Source organism: Haliotis asinina, chromosome 3 (genome assembly GCF_037392515.1).
Source record: "Haliotis asinina isolate JCU_RB_2024 chromosome 3, JCU_Hal_asi_v2, whole genome shotgun sequence".
NCBI classification, from domain to species: domain Eukaryota; kingdom Metazoa; phylum Mollusca; class Gastropoda; order Lepetellida; family Haliotidae; genus Haliotis; species Haliotis asinina.
The window spans coordinates 60,253,889-60,277,485 of record NC_090282.1 but is presented as its reverse complement, the minus strand read 5'-3'; the positions used below and the strand labels follow the sequence as shown (position 1 = coordinate 60,277,485).

Here is a 23,597-nt window from a genome sequence, read left to right as displayed (position 1 = left end):
TCTTGAAACTGACAGGATGGCGTTAGCATCTAAGCTTAAAACAAACACGAAGAAATATTGCCACTTGTCATAACATGGTATATGAATAGGTGCTATGTTTCACACAGGAAAGACTTTTTGTCTGCAAGGCTGATGAAACTGTGTGAATTACTTGACCTTTTGGCTTCAAATAGGGAATCATGTTCAGCTATAGCCACTGTCTAGTCAGGTCAGAGTTCATTAAGCTAGTCTAGACTGGACAGGACAGAAATACAATGCTTAAAAGCAGGACAATACCACGTTCATTCAGGTCAGGGAAGAACAATTTCCACTGTGATATTTTGTTGCTTTGAAGATGTTTTTTTCTCAGTGCAACATTTTGGCAAGGAATGTTGTCCTCCGAGTTAGACCATACAGATTGTCTTTTAGGACAAGACACAGGGTACAAACATAATGATGACAAACACACTTAGACCATGGCGCCATGTTTTTACACAACTTGTGAACAGTCCTAAAATAATCTTGTCATACATTTTGTGACAAAATGCAGAAGTCACCTCCACAGAGGTCTTCCAATTCAGTTGTAAATCCTCAATTCAAGGATCTTAAAATCAAATGGACAACCTCACACCATGATATAATGAACTTTGAAGATGCTTGCAACACCCATTTGTCCAGAAGGATTGACAATAGATTTCATGGATCAACAAAGTTCTGTATTAAGAAAATGTATTAAATATTTTCAGACCTTCCAAAGAATAGTTGTGTGGTGGAACAACTGTGTGTGGAGTAGCTGGGCATAGGTGTACATAACTTTGTTTGATTTACAGCAAGCTTCTAGCTTCCACCTTTTAAAAGAAAACACCCACAACCTGAATGATATGATTTTTTTCATTTAAGGATTGACTGTGTATTTCTTTCGTTGCATTGAAGCATGAAACTAAAAACCAATGTGCAAACTGTATGAATCCGTATAATTAAATTCAGCAACAAATACTATACCCTTTCAACAATATTTTCTTTAAACATAATCACATTCATCGAAACAGATGTCTTTGTTACCACCGATTAACATTTTCGGTGTAAGAATTCGGTAATGGCATGATATGACTCAGGTGACTCATTTACATAAAATGACACGCCTACCAAACCATTAGCCAATCAGCATACAGCACCCCCAAACAGCCGTCAGTCAACCAAGCTAACATCAGTCGGCGAATCAGGGTGGAACAACTCAACGCGACGTGTCCCGGTATCGGCAAAGTTTTAAGTTCAAACGTTTGAATTACTACCTGTGAACTGAAAGAGACAGTTTGAAAAGTGAGAATTGGAAATGAAGCCTGATGATATGAAGTTAGTGGAACTGTGATTGTAGTATTTGCGCAAGTAGGAAGAGGCTGTGATGTGACTGGGATTGCGATGCCATGAACTGATGTTCCAACGTGCGCATGTTCTTGTCGAGGCGTTGCAACGTTATTAACGTTCACGGATAATTTTGAGTGGTTTGTTTATGTTAACTAGACTGTATCACTTCAATGTTTACCCAAAGTTCATTAAGGTACCTGAGTGCAAGGAAATTCCCTTGCTGTGTAAAGGTATTCCCCGACATTCCTCAGGTCCAAAAGTAGTCCTGTTGGGTGGGCGTGGCATTTTTTTTCTCAGATTCATTGGGTAATGAAATCAAAAGAAATGTTCCCAGTTAGCCAATCAGATTGCCAGAATTGTAATGAACACAATAAAAATTTAATCATTTGCATTATACATCTGTTCTTGAACAAAAAACATGCATATATCCATAGTTTCTGATGCACCTCTTAACGAGAAGTTCCAATGATGGTCAATCTGTGTGTCTAGTAGGCTTGACTATGAGGTGAATGAATAATGGATTATTCAATATCAATTAAATCTGTTTATTTGGTCCTGATGTCCTTATACCTATCAACAAACATGGGGTACATGAAGGAAGTTGTCAATTCAGTCCTTATGTGTCATAACCCTGGCTCTTCCTTGACCAAGAAAATCATCTCTGTCGTCTGTTTCATCCATCTGCACAGTGGATGTGAAACCACAAAGAATTCCCCAAAACATCAAACAAATATCCACAGATCACACTACTCTGGGGCCACCTGCATGAAGTGATGTTATCAATACAACAATCTTACAACTATCTTGCAGCACTAATATCGCTTTGTGCAAGTGAGCCCTGGTCCCTCCTTGCTAGTGGTGAGACTGTGGCTATATCTTTCTCCCTGAATCCAAGGGTCTGTTCATGCCTTACTTCCAACACAATCATGCAAAGAGGTCAGCAAACAGACTTTTGACACTTTCTGAGCCTCTCAAACAGTCCAGTACAAGTTTAGGAATTTGGGAATCAGCAAGACAAATGTTGAACATTAGCACCCCTTTGAGGGTTACACATGATGACCTTACCATAAAGAAAGTGGTTCCGTGTGGAGCAGTGGGTGAGTGAGTGAACTGTGTTCAATGCCAGGTTCAGATTAATATGAGGTGAGCCCACTCTGATGCTGGTAGTACGCACATCTGGTTACGGTTCACACAAAACAAGCATGTCATTTGATTTGATCAAATGATTTTAAGTGGTAAAGAGACACCATTCTCTCCAGCAAGATGTGGTGTTTCAAAACATAAAATCTTCAGAGTGAGTCTGATTTTTTTGTGTTCTGGGAAATATTCCTATACACATATATCAAGTGGGCACCAGAAACTGTCTTAACAAGTATTTTCCTGATGTAGGGACATGAATGCAGGACTTTGGCATGACAAACTAACCAAACTAACAATTAAATTGAGGCTCAGGTTTCTCAGTCAACTCTGATGGATTCACAAAGGAAACAAAATCATGGGAATGTTAAGTGTATAGTTATTTGATATCCATCACTTGTCAGTTGGGGATCAGAGTGGATGGTCTCAATGACTGACAGTGCCTCGGTCTTAAATCACATCCTATTTTATCAAAACATAAATTATTGCATCGATTTAGTATGGCCTCTTTGAATTTCCTGCTATTTCCAATTAAAGAATTTCAGAATATTTTATGCGGATTATGATTAAATGGGGCAACAGATATGACATGACGTAAGTGTGACATCTTTGGCTTTGTATAAATGTAAATTTCCAAGTTTATGTCAAAACTCAAATATTTGAACTTTACAAACATGCTTTACTGACGATTCAATATGTTTATATCATTCCATAATCCAAAACCCTTCGTATTTGAAGTTTCAAGCATGATGGATGTGATATTCTGAGCTTGCTACTACTTGATATGGCCAATTGATTTGGCGGTGCATATTTCAGTTTAAGCTGGATCTTTGACACAAGAAACGAAAGCTTTAGAGGCTATATTGTGCTGCTCCGCAACTAGTTGTGAGAATTACTGTGACAACATAAATCAGCTTCAACATGGCTCAATGAAGTGTCCTCACCCTCTCTGACAAGGGACACAACCCATCATTCAGTGTCATCACCCCAGGGTTCACCCTATGAACTTTTTTCAAGGGGACAGTGTGTTTACCCAGGTTTATCCTTTCACATCCTGTAATCACCAGTCTCTAGTAAAGAATAACCCTTAACGATTGCTCTATTTATCTCCCAAACACACAGCAGACACCAACAAATAAATCTCCCCGACTCCTTGTAAACTCGCCATGAAGCGAATCGTGTAAAAGTACACCTTTAAGTGATCAAGAATCATGAGTCGCTTTAATGCATTTACATTTCACATTAATACACTAGAAGCAGCTTCAGCCATTTCTGATCAAATAATCCATCACATTTCTTTTCAATGCCATGACGATAAGCATTCGTGACAGGTCATCAAATGAAAGTGAAATACATTGTACAGGTACATAAACTAAAAGCTTCATTTAGTCACCAGGTCCACCTTAAAATGAGATTCTGATACCGTATCACATACTAGCATTTCACTATGGAGGAAAAGCATTACTAGACCATTAGCCTAATCAAGTGCATGACAGGTAGAACATAAATCATGACAAGGCCGAACAACATTAGCGCTACAAATAAGCATATCCTCACAGGTAAAGACCTGCTGGTTCACACAATGTTATCCTGCAGTAGACAAGGTCTGTTCAATACCTTGCCATACATCATGGAAAGAAGAGCCATACATCATTTTCAACCCCTTTTGTCATTGCCTGACCAAGCTATACATCCTGATCTTTGTTTGAAACATCAGAGGAAGTTTGTGTTGGGACTTCAAAAGGAACAATGTACTTTCATTCCATTGTTACAACTCAGACTAAGGTTAATGAATTACTTCTTGTCAGGTCATCATGCCCAAAAGTTGAAAAAAAGAAGAATAATTTTTACACATATACTTTGATGATCTCAAACATACTTGAGATCTCAAGGTAAATGCAAACATGGAAACGTTTAAAATAATTTGCATATGCATGTGTGTCATTTCCCTTGATAAGCTTCTCTACAAGTAGGTCATTTATGGAAACCAGTATTCATTTTGCAGTTCATTATTGACACGTCTTCATATCATTTCAGCTAATACATTCACTCCACAATGACATTTGTGTGTGATTTATTTACATGCATAGTAATTCAGACTATATAGGAAACAGCACTATTTATGCCACTGAAATTTGAGCATACACGTTCTGTCAATATCATAAGATCAAATGATTTCTGATCTTATCAATAGAAGAGTTCCTTTCTACTACTTGCATTCACAATACTGACAAATCACAATTCTTTATTGTGTGTGAGTTAAACAAACTAGAGACATTGCTTACATAAATTATATGCTTCCATAGTAAACAACACATGCTACATGAAACATCATAAATATAATCCAGTGTCGGTGAAACTTTCCACGTAGAAGGTAGACGGATAATCATGATTGTGTCAGTCTTTAGGTGAATGGTACAGAGAAAGTGCATGACTTTCCTTGGCCAGATGGCTGAACTAGAGGATGTAGGGTCCTGATAACACCATATAGATCCCGACGGCTCCAATGAACAGTTGCAGTCCTCCCAACAACGAGACCCCATTATTAGGAGCCATTAAAGCCACTGTGAGGTGGACACAAGCTTTAGTTAGCATAGTCACTCATTGGAGGCTACTCAAATAATGTCGATGGGCAAACTACACATTACAGTCGGAGAGATTAGCGGCTATTGCTGTGAATACAGGTCGAGATCGCCAGAAGGTTCAAAGTGCCGAGACACTAAGTCTGACTCGTCTCTGTCTCAGTGTCAGACATGGAATAGGCGGACTACACCCCTCAAGGGAGACAATTGTGGAAACAGAGGGGACTCCTATCAGGATGGGGCTTGGGGCCAAACCTGACTAAAATTGTAAATGTTTGTGTCTCTTAATTCATTCTGACTTGCCAGGAGGGCCGTCTGACCCAAGGCACTGTTAAACACTAATGTTCTTGGATATCTTGACAATAGTCGCCCAGATTAGCAATCACTGGGTATCCACTCATTCCCATGAAAGTAAATCTACGAGACATGATATGGCTCTTCACAATATTCCTTCCATAAAATTGAAAACTGGCCCCAATACCCTGAGAACCACAACAGTTGGGCATCATGATGAACAGCCTGGTCAGGAGTAGTTCTTTCAGGAGTTGTTGGATGTGGCTGAATTCCTGACTTTAACAATTCAGAAACATACAATTCAACAATAATGACAGGGATAGTTTTCTTCATTACATGACAGCTTCCATATCATAGTGTCATAAGTGAGTGAGTGAGTGTGTTTAGTTTTACGCTGCACTCAGCAATATTCCAGCTATATAGCAGTGGTCTGTAAATAAACAGGACCAAACAATCCAGTGACCAACAACATGAGCATTGAACTGCACAAATGGGAACCGATGACGTGTCAACCAAGTCAGCGAGCCTGACCACCCGATCCTGCTAGTCGCCTTTTATGGCAAGCATGGTTTGCTGAAGGCCTGTTCTACCCTGGACCTCCATGGGTCTATAGCGTCATAAAGAAGAAGTGTACAACCTATACATTTTAAACACTGAATAGTTATTTGCACTTGGTCAGTTTCTTCCCTGTTGAAGACATATACCTTTGTAATTGCCTGTCTGTTACTTTTTAGATTAGTTGTTCTGTAGCAATATTCCTGCTATTTTTGTTAGCTGAAACAGGAAAAAGACAAATACTATTTGAAGTGAACTATCGTATATGAATAACTGAACTAGGAATGATTATTCTGTGAATTCATCTCTTAGTACTTCAGGCAGACTTTACATAAGTTTTTATTTACCTAAAACAGAACCTATTTTATTCAATCATTTCAAGTTAAACTTTTTAGTAAAAAGAGTTTATTTAAAACACATACGTATGTAATGACTTGTGTTCCTTATAGTTTTACACAAAGATTATTTGACAATGGAAACCCTTGGTACATCATTGTACATCTGGACAGGTTATGTTTTGGTGACAAACATCTCAACATACATCCATCAAAATTACATCTGACACGAAAACTCCCCAGTTCTCAATAACCCCAATTTTTAAGACACAAAATCAAAGAAAGGACAAATCATCTTTGACACATAAAAACTGCAAGATTAGAACATGGTGGTCGAAATCAGCATGAAAGGCGCTACATTTCAAAGGATTTTCTCCTCTTGCCACTCAATCCAAGGGAGAAAATTACAAGTTTTTGACAGCTAGATCCCGTCAAATCGGGAAGAGTTGGAGAAGGAGGGGCATCAATGATTTGATATGTTTGACGGGACACCTGGACAGGAGGTAGCGCCCCCTAGCGAACAGCGGCTTAAGCTGGGCTGCATTGTCCTCCCCCTATTAAATGTGACCACTTAGACTAATGGGGACTATCCGAACTGGAGAGGACTCTTGAAGGATCCATGCATGTCAATAACATTTGGGCCAGCGTGAGATAGATGTCGTAAATGATGACTCTGACAATGCCTACCTGGGAGGCGGACAGATGGATAGCTCTCGAGATGCTTGTCGAATTCAGGCAGTTCGCCAGCAGCTGTAATCAGTGGATTAACCCCATCAGAGACATACTCACTTGCTTGTCATTCTTAACCCCTTGTTTTGTCATTATGAGGTCTATTTCATCTCAAGATCTGAAGTGCTTATTATCCCTCTGTTACATCATCATTCGCTCCAGCTAATGGAACCAAACAGGAAACTATTGTGTTTCCTTATCAATTCTTTACAACTACTATCTCTGTTGCTACTGTATTTTAGACCTCCACTAACACGTATATTTCCCCAGAATCAAACATTTCCACTTTGCATCATTGCCAGCCTATTTTTCACCCAATACCAAACATTTCCACATAGTTCTTTCACCATCCTTACCTTTCACACACCATCACTTAGTATGTTCACAAACATTATCTTCCCACAGTACATTCACAAACATTATCTTCCCACAGAACCTTCACAAACATTATCTTCCCACAGTACCTTCACAAACATTATCTTCCCACAGTACCTTCACAAACCATATCTTCCCACCAGTACCTTCACACAATCCTCCAACCAGTACCTTCACACTATCTTCCCACCAGTACCTTCCCACCATGTTCCCTCCAGTACTTTCACACCATCTTTCCACCAATACTTTCACACAATCTTTCCACCAATACCACACACCACCACTTAGTTCTTTCACACAATCTTTCCATCAATACCACACACCAGCATCAGCACCTTCTTGTTTTCAGTGATCCCTGATACAATGATCCATCACAATCCTGATATACAAGGCACAGGGGAAATCTGACATAAAAATAAACAAGACTTGTTGACAGATGGAGAAACTGGAGACTCAGACAACTGCGCCAGTGATAAGAACGATAATTCCTTGTTTTAAATTGCATAAGAAATTGACACTGTAAGAGCAGATAAACATGTTTTTAAGTCTAGAAGAGGAAGCAAGTTCTTGCCACTGCCTGAAATACAGTAACCTGCAAAATGGATTGTGTCCTTTCTCAGCCTGCAGTTCTTCACTTGATTTGCCCCGAGACACAACTAAACAGATCATAGAAAAAGTCAACCTGAGGTGAATTGAACATAATCAGAAGCTGTGAACCTATAACTTAACTCAGAAGGGCAATTTGAATGCAAAAAGAAGTTTCACTGGTTTTCATAGCCAAGCAAGAGAAAACCCAATTTGGATGGCTCTGAGACAGTTGCTACACAGTAGACTAAGCACTGGTAGATCTCCGATTTCGTTAATTCACTTCTTGTAAATAAACTCAGGGAAGTTTTCAGTAAGAAGTAACTTAGGCTTATAGTTTCTGTTCTGTAGAGAATTCAAGAGTACTTGATACATGAGTGAATTCAGTTCTACGCCCCACTGAACAATATTCCAGATCTATCTCAGATTCTGTCAGTTATCTTGTGTGGACCAGGAAATCCAGCGATCAACAGCATGAGCATCAATCTAAGAAACTGGGATATGATGACGTGTAACATCATACTCATAATGAGGACATAACCATTACAGTTGTGAGTTGCATAAGACACCACTTTGTTTTCATTGAGCACAGGAAGAGCCATTGAACACACGAAAGATCTTGTCCTGTCAAACATATCAAATAATTGATGCCCCTCCTCCTCTTTCCGATTTGACGGGATCTAGCTGTCAAAAACTTATAATTTTCTCCCTTGGATTGAGTGGCAAGAGGAGAAGATCCTTTGAAATGTAGCGCCTTTCATGCTGATTTAGACCGCCATACACACATATATATACATACAGAGATACAGAGAGAGAGAGAGAGAGAGAGAGAGAGAGAGAGAGAGAGAGAGAGAGAGATCAATGACTATAGGCCAAGACGTACATACCCTACCATAATTAGAGAAACGCATCGTAGATACTTCATATTTAGTTTAGATGGTAAAGGATGGTTACCCCGATTCACATGCTGGACTGCCTCCTCCACATCATAATATGATAAAGAGGTTGTCATCCATGAACTATCCCATCTTTCTTAATAATCATCAACTTCTGACATGCTAATCAATCACATCTTACATCATCGAGAGATAAAAAGATGGATATGATTGGTTTATGTACCACTCGTGTCTTTCATGTTTTAGTTTGTATTCTACATGAAACAAGTGTTCCAAACTATTGGAATAATAAGATTGCAGAAATTTACACATTTACCTCAGAAGTGAGCTGAACACAGAACATCTGATGACTCAAGTTTCAAGTTATATTGCCAATGCTGAGTAAACATATACATGCCACACCAATTTTCATCTGTAACATTTACATCAAAATATAAAATCCTCCAACTCCAAGCATGATTGATAAACTACTTTCCACTACATTCTTCAAATATAAATTTCAATAAACCTTATAAAATTGTCAAGTGTAATTTTATTCCTTCATTGTAGTCCTGAAGACGTGTAGTTCAGCAATTGATGTAAACATTCCCAGGGAAGTTGTACTTTAAACAGTAACATCTTTCATCACTGGTCCCCTTCATCCACAAAGTAAATATCTAAACATTCACACACTTTAGCACCCAGTTAGGATCACTTTGTTACATCTCGAGTAAGCAGAGGTTTACACGACCCTACATACACACGCCATATCTTCTCTAAAGTCTTGGTCAAATAAGCCAATCGTGTTGCTCATGCCCGGATATTCCCTCGTCTTTTTCCCTTTACATACAAACTCAAAAATCTATGACCAATCTTTGCAGGAAGTTGTATCATTTAGCACGACTTAAATAAACAAATCTCCGATTCCACTGATCGTGTATATGTCCTAGGTATGTCAGAAGGCAATAAAAGGCATTTTGTATTTGAATTGATCTCATATGCTCATGCTGTTTACTGGATGATGCCATTTCCTTTTAAATTTGCTGCCTCAAAAATCAAACATCCTGATATCAACACAGCTGATGGGGACCAGATGCACATACATAACACATGTAAAATGCATCTATGAACGGATTTCAAATGATTTTCCAGATAAATATTGATGACAACTTTGTCGCGACTCCTTCCTGATATTGTTGATAATGACAATTTCTTGAGTCATAAAACAAAATAAAGGGTATCGCTTATGTGTAAGGCATTTGTTCCATAATGCTGGTCTCCCAATATTCTGGTCCAAAAGAAAGTGTATATTTACCAACACATATAAAAGAAATAAATATCGTTCAGATTCATGGCACAAACAGTATGGTTGAATTAAAACAGAATGTCAATTTACAGAGATAAGTTTTCGCAAATATACAGATGAAATATTTCTTTGTGCAATATTTTCTGAGTCTGCTTCTCACTTGTTCACTCACTCACTCAACTCACCGCATTCATCAAACTAGCCACTATGATTGAGCTAATTCACTCACTCACTCAGCTCACCGCATTCATCAACCTCACCACTATGATTGAGCTAATTCACTCACTCACTCAACTCACCGCATTCATCAACCTCACCACTATGATTGAGCTAATTCACTCACTCACTCACCTCACTGCATTCATCAACCTCACCACTATGATTGAGCTAATTCACTCACTCACTCAACTCACCGCATTCATCAACCTCATCACTATGTTTGAGTTTATTCACTCACTCAACTCACCGTATTCATCAACCTCACCACTATGATTGAGCTAATTCACTCACTCACTCAACTCACCGCATTCATCAACCTCACCACTATGATTGAGCTAATTCACTCACTCAACTCACCGCATTCATCAACCTCACCAGTATGATTGAGCTAATTCACTCACTCAACTCAACGCATTCATCAACCTCATCACTACGTTTGAGTTTATTCACTCACTCAACTCACCGCATTCATCAACCTCACCACTATGATTGAGTTTATTCACTCACTCACCTCACCGCATTCATCAACCTCACCACTATGATTGAGCTAATTCACTCACTCACCTCACCGCATTCATCAACCTCACCACTATGATTGAGCTAATTCACTCACTCAACTCACCACATTCATCAACCTCACCACTATGATTGAGCTAATTCACTCACTCAACTCACCGCATTCATCAACCTCACCACTATGATTGAGCTAATTCACTCACTCACCTCACCGCATTCATCAACCTCACCAGTATGATTGAGCTAATTCACTCACTCAACTCACCGCATTCATCAACCTCACCACTATGATTCAGCTAATTCACTCACTCACTCAACACATTCATCAACCTCACCACTATGATTGAGCTAATTCACTCACTCACCTCACCGCATTCATCAACCTCACCACTATGATTCAGCACATTCACTCACCCACTCAACTCACCACATTCATCAACCTCACCACTATGATTCAACACATTCACTCACCCACTCAACTCACCACATTCATCAACCTCACCACTATGATTGAACTAATTCACTCACTCACTCAACTCACCACATTCATCAACCTCACCACATTCACTCACCCACTCAACTATATATGGACAGGTGCACAACTGACATCACAAAACACAGCCATCTGAGACCAACGTATTTGTCCTGCATTGAGGCTGTTCACTCACCAAATTCACATCACATTTTTTTTTATTCACCTCACTCCTCACCCAAATCCAGTCACTCAACCCTCTGAGTGACTCACTCATGCATACACCCACTCACTCACTCAACCACTCACTCACCAACTCACTCACTCCCCACAGACTAATTCTGCTACCAGTAGACCTGTATACACACGTACCACAGCGTTCAGAGACATGGTGAGAACATGTTGAAGCATAATGATGTTCAATGACCTTCCCTGAACTATTTCGTTATTACTGGGTTTAGGTGCATGTGGTGCCGGTCAGTTCACAAATGTCACATGAGTGCAAAACAATAATGTCATCCCTCTAATCAAATAATCCACTTTACTCCAATGCATGTGGGTAAACTTAGCTGGACAATTAATGACTTTGTGTAAACCGTACCTTAAAGGTGGAAAACGGGGAGGTATGTTAGACTACTAACAGGCCACAACACACCTGACTGGCCACAATACATCCAACAATGCATACTGGTCACATTTGAAGGTGAAACGAACAATAAGGATCTTCTCCTTGTAAACAGATTCAGAAAGTTTGACATCAAATCTGGTTACAGAAAACAAATGCTCTAATAATTATGTATGCTTGACTTTTTAACTCAGAAACACAACATGCTATTCAGTCTCTGAATATATATAATTTTGGTAGTAAACCAAAAATCATTTCAACTGAAAAGCAGTTCAATGGAGACAAGAGATTTATAATCAGAGAGATTCAGAAGACTGGGCAGTAGGGAGAATAATATGGTTCAGGGACTGTGAGACACACAGTCCTTCAGTTCCCAGAAACAGGTTGTATTGTTTTTCTGTCTTTTTATAAACACATAAACTGGGAATATATGTTCTATTTTTTCTGAGTAGTCACACATACATTTCATATCTTGTGTAAGTGTTGACCCAAAAATTGCACAAGTAAAGACAATTATCATAAGCTGCCTTCCCTCTAACATTTCACGTTTTCTTTACTTTAAGAATGCTTGTTAACGCAGTAGGATTTGAGGACATTAATCTCAGTCAGCTTTTTGTCGGAACAGATTTTTCTCACCAAATTATTCTAAATCTGTAACTTTTGTCCACATTTTTACCGAGACAGATAAGTCAATTACTGGTAACATTTTGATGTAACACTTCCGTCGATTTTGATAAAGATCTTATCTAAATTACACATATTAAATTTTCTGAGTCATTTCCGACAAATTCAGCATGAAAGAGCTGAATTTATGTCCAGTGCAGTGCAATTGCCAAAATTAGTGATATGCACAAAAAAGCACTCTAGCACCCCTGAACTGGTCTGTAATTAGTGTCTAGTATTGTCTTGGCCTTCCATATTCCTTCCAGGAACAATATCCTTCTACTAATTGGCTTTTCTAATTACCCTGATCAAGTCACATTCACTGCAAGACTAATTAACAGTATTTGAAGTAGGTGACAGACTTCTTCCGGATTGTCACCTTCATAATGCGACATTAATACCATCAGGTTGTCTCAGGAATACCAGCATTGAAAGCAAGCATAGTGGGACATTGCTGCTAATTGAGTTACTAAATTATAGAGAATTTAATCGGATGAGGGGAATTATGAGATATGGTTTAGTAAATTATCCCAGCTTTATTTAGTCTCACATGTAATGAGTCAGACAGAAAATAGCATATTTCCCTCCAAGATTTGTCTAATCCTTGTAACCAGATTACTTCTGAATCAGTTAGCATTTGTAAAATGGCTTTGAGATGACAATGGATTTAAAAGGTAATACAAAGTTGAATGTGGTGAACATGAAGGTGTATATAAACAGAGCTGGGGCAGTGACTTTGGGTTAGAGACATTTTTTAAACTTATAAAAAAGCATTTTAGAAGCTGTATAAGACAACTCAGTTTCCCCCTACATTTTCTTAAGCTTTCCAGTAATAGTGTCTGAAGTGGTAAGAATGTGAGAGAGTTAATCTTTAACGCTACTGAACCTGTGAAGGTGTGGGTTCCAAATCCCTGATGGGACTCAACTCCCAAAAAAGTACTAGAATTTACACTTTATTAAGAAAGTGTAATCCCAAATATCACATGTTACATTTGACCACTTTCTAAATGGCATTGTGTAATCATATCACTGAATCCCCTTGATACATGGTGCTGATGAACTGTCAAACTCTGAAATTGTCAGTCTGAAATTGGATATGAACAAAAGATCATAGGCTTGAAACTGCACACTAGATCAGTTCGAACTACGACCTGAACATATAATCACAGGTTTGAAAATGATTATGAGATCATGTCCAAAACTAGCATTTGAATCAGGGATCACAGGTGTGTGGCATGTACAAGGGATGTAACTCAGCACAGTATACTGCAGTACCTTTTCATAAGACAAATGTGTCATCCATCTTTTCTTGAACAAACACACATTACTGCTATTAACTATGCACATTTCTGCATGTTGCTGCACACTGCCATATATTTCAGCAATATGTGACATAGAATCGATCTCATGAGCAACAGAATCCATGAAAACATGGGAGCAACAAAAGAGCAATAACATCACATAATGCCTTTCCTTAATCAGTCATAAGCAGAGGATGTGCTGTTTTGTAGAAGTAAATCGTAAATGGATTTTTGTAGTTCAGGCTTTTCATTAACCACTAAACCAACAGAAATAAACTGCAAATATTTTTTTCTTATATTTTTTTTTGTTATTGTTGTTGTTGTTGTTGTTGTTGTTGTTGTTGTTTTTGTTTTGTTTGTCAGTTTTGGTTGATCTAATATGCACCCCAAAAATTGGAAAATCTTCTATCTTCAGCTGAGGGTGGGAGACTGGAAGAGTTGACAATGAAGGTGTGTGTCATCAGCAGTGACAGAAAGAGATCTACCAGTGATACGGTCTGGAGGTACCCACTCAGCCATCAATAACTAGCCAATTAGAATTCAAAACAGAAAACATGTCATAGAAAATCAGAGAAGGACGTCATTGAATCCCGATCAAGCATCATGTTATCAACATCAAGTGATGTTCAGTCCTGTGAAGAGAGTCTGTCTCTATCAAGTCCTGATAATCCGTACAAAATACACAAAAGGAGGTATCAGATGGGCTGTTCTGGCCATAAAATGGAGAGGAGTTACTGTCCTGTTCATTCATGAGAATTCAATGAGCTGGTGAAAGTTACAAGATCACCCTCCAAGGTTCTCCATCCATGCTATTGGGTGATCACAGCAGCACTGTGAACCTATGGATGTTGGGAATCTGACACTGAGAGAGTTAAACCTTTGTCATTACTGAAGCCGCTAAGCTGTGTCAATATTGAACAATGTTCCTCTGGAAATTTATTCTATGTTTTAAATTTGTGGTCGCCAGAATTCCTTTGATTCTGCATCCACACAATTTCAGACTGATACCTTTAATCTTTACATTCGATAACTGAATTAGCTTACACCAAAATAATGTTTATCCCACTAAAATAAACACATCTTCAATTTTGAAACTGGAATACTTGATTTAAAATCCTAAAGGAGTGGTCGATAGAATAAGGTTAATGTTTTACTCTTGAAAAGAGATGGGTAATATTTCAAATCTTTAAACACAGACACAAATGACAGTTCTACATTCTTAATAGAGTCAAATATCATAAAGCACTTGTGTCTCCTCAACCATACATTTATGTTGTTATTGTTCTAAGATATATGACATGCACCTTTATGAGAATTTTATCTATATATTCAGTAGTAAGAAGATCTAAATCAAACAAACACCAAACAATGGGACCTCTTTCCAAAGAGATATATTCACATCAATAGGCTTCACTAACATTACCTCCATGGAAGTCCTTGCCACCATAATTTAGCTTTGACTATATCCCTTTGTAAAGTGTGGTCTGCTATAGAAACAATAAACTGTCTGTGTTATGTACTGTTATGTGACACAGCCTATCTCTCGGCCATAACACTGTCACACAAAAACAACGAGCACATTACTCACCTCCAATATGCAAATACAGGTACAATCCAATGGTACTCTCCAACATGGAAAAGCCAGAGGCACAGGGACACCACGTAAAGTTAATCCCCGTGAAAAGCCAGTGGTGATGTCACTTTCAACTGATGACAAAATGCAGCATCTAAACCTGCAATAAATACAAGGAGAAAGTGGATATTGCTTACAGCCAGACTAGTAATTTACATCAGAAACCCTTGGACAAAGCAGTGTTACTCTCTTGACACATGAATGACCAAACATTTAAAAGTTGTGACACAGCTTAATACCTATAAAGGAAGTGTACTCTTAATGGGTTCATATTTTAAGTTTCCTATTTGAGAAAAAAATACAGTTATTCTTTCAATGCCATGGACTGTACCCATGCCATACTACAATAACATACATCCCAACAGGGTTTCAGTTCTGCTGTGCTTGCAGTTTTCAGGAAGAAATTTTGTGACTAACTACCAATTTTAACACAGTGGGCAAGGATATTTATTAAAATATTGCACAAAATTTTTCCTTAATGAATTAATGACTGTAGCACTGATACACATCATACCAAACCTTTAGCTTCCTCTGTCCTATAGCTACTGATAAGAAATGTACAGCAGTTTTGGATGTTTGTGGTGTTTATTGCAGGAGAGGTCTATGTTATATTTTATTTTACTGTCATTAAGAGATCTGTGAAGTTAAAGGACAGATCAACCTTGAGAGAGAGCGAAAGATCTGTTGAAAGATATTTGTATTGATGGATTGGAAGGGTCAGATTATTAATATCAATAATATTTGTATAAAAATTTGATTTGACATATAAACAGACATGTGACCCATCCACTGGCTTATGTGATAACCGTCTTGACTGTAACATTTTTAAACCAAAGAATTCACTACTTACTGGTTTTAGTCAGACCTTGATAGCATATCTTCAATACTACCCATTAGTATTTGAGGTCCCCCTTTAACCCTCAAACCTCCCCATCATCATTGCAGGAGGTAATAATACCGCTACCTATAATGTCCTAATTAATATGTAAGAAATTTCAAGGGCAAAATCACAAGTGTCTGGCCTAAGACGGATGTGTCGGACTCAGTGCCTGCACCATCCTTACTGCATATATGTCAGAGTGAACCTTGTAAACTGTCGGTACACACAGAGGACAGATCTTGGCTCTAGTCCTGACATACATACCCTATGACCTAGCAAGATTCACACCTTTTTTACCATATCACAAGCTATTCCACGATAAGGCAATCATAAATCTCAACACGAAATATTTTTAACATGATGACATGTTTATGGGACCGGTTTTAACTCTTTTTTGTTTTCCAAAATAGAACAAAATACTGGCAATAAAATCTTACATGATTATCATATTTGGAAGTGATGTATAAAAGCAACAAATAAAAAGAAATGTCAGAAGTATGAGTGAAACTTCCGAGCAAGAGCACGCCTTTGAAACATAATAAGAAATTTATTGGCATGTTTTAAAACTGTCGACTTCAAATGAGAATTAATGACATTTATGCACAATTTCCAACTGTGAAGGAAATGAATACTACAAACACAGGTACTGACATAATGTTTATGGACTCAACCACCACAAACCATATACTGAATGTGGATCAGTAGAGAGAAATATTTACTGTATCCTTGACTGAGTGAATAGGTGAATCAGTAAATACATATGTATAGCTTTAAGGCGGTAGGGCTTGAAGAAATGTATTGAACTGCGATGGTATTCCATAGAGGGAGGGACACCCAACAGTCAACACTACAGTGTATAGCAAGTATTACCTGCCTTCACATGTATCCTACTCCTTCCTACATGCCTCGAAAATATCCCACACGGCCTACACGGAAATATGCCGCTCAAACCACATACCTCCCTATCTGCTGAATGTCCATCCATTGACACAAAACCGAGTCACACACAGACGCACGATTACGCTATCGTCCCTTGACAATACATCCAAGCACTGACCATGAGTATCAGCTACTGACAGTCAAACAGATACACCTGGCTAGAGACCGCTTGTTACAGGTGTGAGTGGATGACAGCATTTGGATCGCAGGCTTGGTGACCCCTGACCTGACTCCTCCAAGTTCACAATACTGGCCAGTCCTCTATAGCAGCCAGGTAACGAGGTGGTTGATATGACTGCAGGGGGTGATGAAGGATAAAGGATGCTCCAGCTCAATAAAACTGTACCTCAATGATTTCTTCACACCATCATCTGGCAGTATAGGGGCATCAAATCAAATTCTGAATGATATAAATTAGCTGAATTATCCCAAGGAAGGGATGTGGTGTTAGCCAAGTTCTAGTAAGTGTGGTTCTGAAGAACAGGATTTCAAAGTCCAACAGATATAATGCCTACACCTTATGACATTTCTTCATGGTTTTTATCATCAACAATTTTAGTTTTATCAAAGGTATATCAGGAAAGGTTAGAAAACGATGAGGCTGGATTATATTTAGAAAGACATGTCTACCTGGTGTGTTACCTGAAGTTTTAGATTAGCTGAAGTATAAGATGTCTGTACCGTGTGTGTTGGCTGAAGTTTTAGATGTCTGTTCCTGCTGTGTTACCTGAAGTTTTAGATGTCTGTACCGTGTGTGTTGGCTGAAGTTTTAGATGTCTGTACCTGGAGTGTAAGCTGATGTTTTGTAAGGTATATTTCTATTCATTACAAGAACTGGACTTAAAAATCCAAGAGATGCCACACCTATATCATGGTTTTACAGACTAAAAATGTTATTAAAGGTATACAAAGAAAGGTTAGAAAACAATTAAATTTTGTTTGTGGAAAATGAATCACCAATTTTCCTGTGAGCACAAACCACTGACTAATATCACACCAGTAACCATGAAATCAATAGGCAATTTCATAAGAAAATCTTGAATTACTTTCAAACTGATTTATGTTTTGTCATGATCCATTTTCAAGTCATATAGTGCAAACTGCAAATTAAAAAATATATGTTCAAATTTTAATACCTCCAACACACAGTAAAATGAATCCAGCCAGAGAGAAGAGTCATAATTATCACAATGGTGTTATTACAGAACTCATCAAATCTATCTCATGGACATAGTCTATACTAATTACACATGGATGGCAGGTAGCTTGCCATTCAAGTTAAATTAAATAAAAAAAAAAGTGTCATTAATGTCAATACTTTTAACAAGGTTGTATAAAGATGCATTGATTACATTCAAATTCAGTTGTTAATTACTGAAAGCAAAATTTGCAAAACAAATGTAAAAAAAAAAAAATCTAACATTTACAAAACATTTCCTATGTTTATTTCATAAATCCAGTCTTGTCCATGGTGACATATTGCTTGAAGTAAAGACATTATAAGAAGCATGAAACACCTTAATAGCCAGACAAATGAAAATGCAAAAACAGATATGAGATGACGAGATAAGATAGAGAGACTCCTGACAGAGAGAGAGTCCATCCATCCTTCTTCATCTGAGATGCCCTGTTGAGATTCAATAATTCCTACAACACTGACTGCAACTTGCACCTTGTTACGACAAAAATTAAACGCATTCTGAAGTATCATGTTGCTATTTCAGCTTGGGTGTGTTCCTAAATATTGATTACTGTTGTCCCCATTACTCACTAATATCTTTGTTCTGATAAAGATGTTAATTACAGCTATGGAATCGAGTGTATTATTTACCCTTTTTCCTCACATTTTCCTTTTGTGATACACAGCATGTTTAGATGATAAAGGATTTCAGCAATAATTGAAATTCAAGCAAGATCGTGTGCAGGATGTTTCTTTTCGAGTCAGGGGTCATGAGAATAGGCCATGCTTATTCAACAAATTATCTTCTAATTACATACCCACTGAATGGGATGCAGTTAAATGTCACAACAACGCTAAATTCTTCTTATGCATGAAAACATATTTATACTGACGTCTGAATTAGATTGTAACAAAATTTGAATGTGAGAATGATAGCAATGATACAGGTGGTAGTGTGAAGGTTCTGGTTGAAAGCTTTTCAGACCTGGAGGCAACTGTGAAGCAGGTCAGTGTGTTGAGTATCCCACAATGTCACTGAAGGCTTAAACCAAAGCTGACAATTAATCTCAAAAATACAAATAGTTTAAGGTTTTCATTAAAATGTCATTTAATTTACTGAAACAAGAGTTACATATATCTTTATTTTCATAAATTGAAGCTAAATTATCCTGGAAAAACACTGTAGATTTCTTTGAGAGCTAAGAGATATTCAAACCGTTCATAATAAAAAAGTTGTAATACAAAGTACCATGTAAGGCGTAAATAATTTCATTGTTTGTTTTACTTTAGTTGCCTTGATATTTAGAACGACAGTTTGAAAAATTAATAAAATGTCAATGTAACTTCAAGATAAATACTCTTCTGAAATACTTGCTTAAGTAAAGAATCATACACCCAGATGAGTTAAATATATGTTAAATAAAATGTTGAAATTTAAAATATTTGTCAAATTTATGGTTTCTTTAACAACTGTTTACACAGGAGCTTAACTTTGTAAATCAGGTTTAGAAACTGATCAGACCTTCCCACTAAAGGCCTTCTCAGAAATTATTACTGGTTGTTATACAACTAAGTACACTGACAGTTACCTGCCTCTAGTGTGCACAAAAATGGAGAAACAGCATGATGTGTAAAATGGTGCTGAAACAGATCCAAAAATGAAAGGTATTCATTTGAAATAAAAAACCCTGATATGGTAATAATGATGTCTTTTTTTCACTACAACTACTTACTGTGAAATACTGGGTCAACATAGTCACTGGTTTTATTAACCCATCTTACTTGACGCATGTACAAACATAAGCATACCTTCAAAATGTCAATCAAATCATCAATAAATCTTAAAGTAAATACCGATTTAGAAACATGGATGAGAGCTTTCCAAACTTTAAACTATCTGGATGACCACTCCAACAGAGGAAAAGTCCTTGTGTGCCATGTGGAGTGTGTTTAAAAATCTTGCTGTTCATCAGCATCTAAATTGACCCCATTGAGGGCCGGCCAATGGCACTTAGGGCTGAAATCAATTCAAGAATTGCAAATTTCCCTTGTTAAGAAGGGAAGACTGGATGGTATTAGAGTGGTGGGTTTTATTGAAGAATTTCCAATAATGAGGCAAAGCAGGGTAAAAATAATGAAAATAATAGTATTTCAGGTTTTAAAAGCATTTGGGTGAAATTTCATTTCAGAATGATTTTTAAAATAAAAGTTGAACAAAACAACTATTGTTGAAATTTGTCAAAACATCTTAATACATGATGGGAAGATTACTGTCAGCACTAGCTTCTAGAATGATGGTAACAGTGTGGATAGTGGGATCATCATCAGGTAGCGATATGGTAGTCAGGATCCAAGCAACAAGCTGGCTTTTAGAATCAAATGGTAGCCAGGTACATTGCCACGTAGTGTCTTCTAGAATCATACAGATATTATACCGATTACCTGAATGAATAGTACTGCAACTGCAGCAAGCATTGTCGTATCAGAATGTCCACTGAGGTCATGGCATCATTAATGCTAGTTCATGTTTGAGTCCATGGAACAAATATTTCCGATTAAGTCCAAAGAAAGTCAATAATGGTTTTTAAATCCAAACTGCTGCAGTTTCAGGCTCTGACAATGAAGTTTCTCTGGACTCCTTGTTAATACTTTCAAATAACGAATCACCACGCTTCTGTAAAATATTTTCATGTCTACCTTTCGCTCCAATAAGAGAGTATGGCCATGACAACATATACCACTGTAACATATTGAGATTTTAATTAAGATCTAAACATACATAATGTTATTAAGTCTATATCTTTCGTTTATGTGGATGATCATTCAAAACCAGACATCTGCAAAGATAAATCCTGAACGGTAGTATACAGTTTAGAGTCTTCCAATCTATTAAACTGTAAATTGCCTGAACTACATTCTTCAAAAGAGTCCATTTCCATCAACAACATTCCATCAGCTTCTAAATCAATGAAAATGTCCTATACAAAAACGGCTGCATCAATGACATAAGATACGCTGTATATCCCCTGTGCTCCACTGGAGTATGGCCCTAATGGATCCGCCTGCTCTATGGGCTACTTTCATGATCGTCTGTACACAAATGGATGTCAAAATAACGTCTAAAACCTGGTATGAACACACCCTGGGGTCTTAAGTAAATTTAAGAATAATTTGATATATTTGCTGAAAAACAACAACTTCATGTCGTCAACAAAGGCACAGGGTATTACCAACAAAGTGTCCTAGCGTTATCATATTCCATATTACAGCCCCCGAAATCAAAACGCTTGACCATTCACACAACAGCTTTCAAGCCATCTTACGTAGCACAAAACCCAACACTTTTCTGGCCAGATTACCACATAGCAAGCCAATATACCCAGGTCACAAAGGCCAAAAGCAAAGCTAACCGTATCTTTTGACTTGTACCTCATGGGGCTCAAGGCCTGTGTCAACAAATATCTCCAACAATGGACAAATGTGCGTATACTCCTTTCACTGGTAGGCAAATAAAATTTGAAAATAAATACTTGCGGAAACCACGCTCTGTTTGCAAATATTGTCAAGGAAGGACTAATATTGAGATATTTGGATATGAAATCATCACATTTTTGACAAGGCTTTTGATGTTGATTATCTTGGAGGTCGATCAATGACAGCTGAATGAAATTCTACACACTTGGTTACAAAAACACTGACCCTTTTAATGGTTCTCGCTCATCTTTCATAGATTTTTAGCACATATTCAAAGATAAGGTGAAGCATTGGCAGCTTCAGGCTAGAATGGTCAATATATACTGGAGCTATGCTTGCACAATGAACTTTTTACCTTAGCATGTACTGAAACTAATCAAGGAATAAATACTCACTGGTCAATGAAGGAAACTAAAACAAAAGCTTCATTAGAATGGATACAGCCCTGATGAAGATAACAAGGTTTTGACAATTAGCACCTTAGTGGATGAGGTATGTAATGAGCTTTCTGATTCTGATTGTAAACATTCAAAATAAACACTGGATAAGTATAAGGAATCACACCAGTGAAAACCTGATAAAACAAGTCAGTGAATATAAAATGTCAGTGCAAAGAATACCCAGATACAGTGAGTTTAGTTTTATGTGGCTTTTAGCAATAGTTTTTTGCAACATCATGGTGGAGGACACTGGAGATGACCTTCTCACACGGTATCCATGTGGGGAACTGAACCCAAAACTTCGGCATTATGAGCCAACACTTGAGGATACCCTCATCGACCCACCCCCTCAGATACAGACACCCCCTCAGGTACAGACACCCCCTCAGGTACAGACACCCCCCTCTATGTGTGTAGAGGGCTATATAGCTGAGGAAATTATATGAATGGACTACTGACATCAGTGATGACACCAGGTGTTTCATTGATCTAAGTCTGTACTGCATACTAACACTATGGGTGTATAGTAGTTATTTTTTTTAAAGAGCAAAGTTTAGATAAGAGGAGAGTACGAAATGTCTGTTGTTTAAAATATTTTAGAAATGTTCATTTAAACTATTAATTTTTACCTGACAGACTTGTGCAAGTCTAACCGGGTGTTTGTGAAAAAGGTTAGCAAATCCACGGACCAGACAGTAGTACTTGTTTCTGGTGCTTGTTGGAACAAGAATATACTGTCTCATGCGCTACTCGGGTCTTGACAAAAGAAACTTGTAAGCTAGTATGTACCTGGTGATATGTAAACAATAATTGAATTACCATTGAATTTGATGCTAAAAAGGTGAGTTTAGCATAGAGTATCATTTGTTTCATAGTGTGTCGAGAGCAAAGTCCAAACTTTTTGATGATTTTGTCTGATTTTGTCTGATTTTGTCCTGCTTGTCCTTCACTGAACACAGTCAACATTAGAAAAGTATATTTGCCGATAAGTAAAGGGGCAAAAAATCAAAATTGTTATGGGAAAAACTTTACGTTTGAAAGTGACATCAAGATCTAATCAAATTAAGTGAGAAAGAAACTTGTACTGCTGGCATGTTGCTTGCAAAGGTTTTAAAGGAAAAACGGTGTGACATGTACA

General features: G+C 37.7%; 1 protein-coding gene across 1 annotated transcript in view; it reads right to left on the bottom strand.

Annotated features, from left to right (window-relative positions):
- LOC137278255 (semaphorin-2A-like) overlaps positions 1-23,597 on the bottom strand; it is a 328,809-nt gene that overhangs the window by 208,200 nt on the left and 97,012 nt on the right. The window contains exon 3 of the mRNA XM_067810479.1: positions 15,502-15,646. The gene's annotated coding sequence lies outside the window, so the exon portion shown is untranslated. The remainder of the gene's footprint in view (positions 1-15,501; positions 15,647-23,597) is intronic.